Source organism: Cynara cardunculus (genome assembly GCF_001531365.2).
Source record: "Cynara cardunculus var. scolymus isolate 2C chromosome LG 13, CcrdV1, whole genome shotgun sequence".
NCBI classification, from domain to species: domain Eukaryota; kingdom Viridiplantae; phylum Streptophyta; class Magnoliopsida; order Asterales; family Asteraceae; genus Cynara; species Cynara cardunculus.
The window spans coordinates 25,254,476-25,257,001 of record NC_037540.1 but is presented as its reverse complement, the minus strand read 5'-3'; positions in this window follow the sequence as shown (position 1 = coordinate 25,257,001).

Genomic DNA, 2,526 nt, shown 5'->3' with positions numbered 1-2,526 from the left:
TAAAAACACAGACCAAAACAGAAAAACAATGATCCAAAAAATTAAAAAAATAAATAAAACTCAATACGATTTACAGTCTTATACAGTCTGATTTCAAAAAGAAATAGATTTAGAGCCTGCAATTTAAAAAACTCAAGTTGATCATGCAAGATCTTGTTCTTTTCAATGATCTCATGAAATTTCTTCTTTGCTTTATGTTTGACCTCCTCTAGCACCAACTTCTCTTATTCCCACTTGCTCTTTAACTCTTCATTCTCAATTCTGAACAAGTCAGAAAAACCTCCAGAGCTCAGAATCTGAAATTGGCAAAAACACTAAATCAACCAAAACTTTATAAAGAAAAGTCTTGATCTAAGAGACTTAGATTAAAACAGTCCCTCAAAACAATTTTAAGTCCCTGCTCATAGTTACACTTGACAGCATGTTTTCACTGGGTACTTTGATCTGTAGATTTCCATCAATGATTGAAACAACAATAGCGGTCTCTCTTGCATCAGCCACAAATACAGACACGTTCATGGGGAAAGTAACATTTGCTAAATGTTCAAGGATGGTTTGGACAACTGCAGATGTTAGGCTTACCTGTTGTGAGTTTTGTGTTGAACCATCTTGGGTTTCAGCCTGCACATTTACCTCAACAAAAACAGACTAATAGACACCACAGATAATGCTTTCCTTGCTGCACACTCTTTCCTAACACAAGACCATTATGCATGTAACCGATTCATCAAATTATCTAGCTAACAAGCAAAATTCCCTTGCTACAAATGTGTTGAAGCAACTAAGTATTGAACATGTAAATTCAACAAAATTACCTGCAATCTTAACAAACCTCTCAAGAAATTTCCATACTAACAACTTCAATATCACAGAATCTAGACATTTATACAGCAGATTTCTTTTAACACAACAATTCACACAAAAATTTTAACAAAGAACAAGGAAGGAGATGATGAACTTGAATACAGCAGACTAATATTAACACAGAAATTCACACCAAAAACAGATTGTTTTTTGTTTACACAAAAACCGAACAGCAACCTGCAATTTATGTAAAATCAAAAGAAATGTGTGCAAAACAAAACCAATTCAGATATGATGAAATCTTAGAATATCCTGAGAACAAAGAAGAATATATTTTTAAACACCGTGAACAATTTAGAATAGGCATAGATCAAATTCAAACCAGTAACCGAGCATTGACTTTAATCCAGACAAAAGTGAAATGTAACTGTCCTTTTTAACTGAGTTCGAGGGAAACTATGTATCTAAATAACCTAGTGAGCAGAGATGACCAAAACCTATAGAGCAAGTGTCAAGCAGTGAACCAATCTTCTTTGTCAATCCAGGCGAAGAAGATGAACTTGATGTCTGATTAACACGACTATGGGCGATTTACTTCAAATCCCTTGATTGCGCTTGAGCTGTGATCGATTTAGAGACCCTAGTTCGTATTACCGTAACATTAAATCGCTTAAGTTGGATGAAGCAGAGTGATCTAGGAGAAACTTCATACCACTAAATCGGATAAAATGTGACCGATAATTCCTTAATCTGCTGAAGGTGTGTGCAGATAACACTCTAAACCGTTCATGCCTTAAGCGATGAAGACCTTAAATCGTTCAATCTGTTTCTTAAATCGCTCACAGCTAAGTTTAAATCACACACAAATCGCTCACAGCTAAGCCTAAATCGCTCACAAATCGCTCACAGCTAAACCTAAATCGCTCACAAATCGCTCACAGCTAAACCTAAATCGCTCACAAATCGCTCACAGCTAAACCTAAATCGCTCACAAATCGCTCACATCACAAGTCTAACTCGCTCAAGGGATGAACGAATCCGGTTAACTCCGCTCAACACTTAGCTTATATCCGCTCAAAACTAAACTTCTAATCGCTCAACACAGGCTGCTCAACATACATCCTTAGTCCGCTCACCACTAAGCTTAATCCGCTCAAGGTTGAAAGTTAATCGCTCCAGGTTGAAATCTTAATCCGGTTAACAAATTGAGAAGGCCAAGCGATAATGATGAAGTGTGGGCTGAATATCATATGGGCCTTGGGCTGTAAATCCGATGGAATGCAAAAACACAAAAACTTTAAAAAAATTGGATAAAAAAGTATACAGTTTTAAAAAAAAAATTCAAGAACACGAAAAACTTTAAAACTACAAAATTTAACAAATCTTGAAACTCAATGATCAAAACACAAAAACTTGTGAATAACAACGATTTACTATTCAAAACCACACATTTTGATCATATTTTTAACACGAAAACACAAAAAATTTAAAAAAAATTCGGATCAAACCAAAAAATTAAGAACATGAGATGAACATAGAAAAATTTTCCAGCAAAAAATCTTCAAAAACTTCTGATTTCGTGCACAATCCTGCTCTGATACCAATTATAAGTCCCAAATAATCATTCTTCCATGAAAACCTTCAAGAACATCAATGGCAGAATATTTTCTATGTAAGAATACTTGGAGAAGGAGAGAGAGAAAAAGTCAAGATCTAAAATCT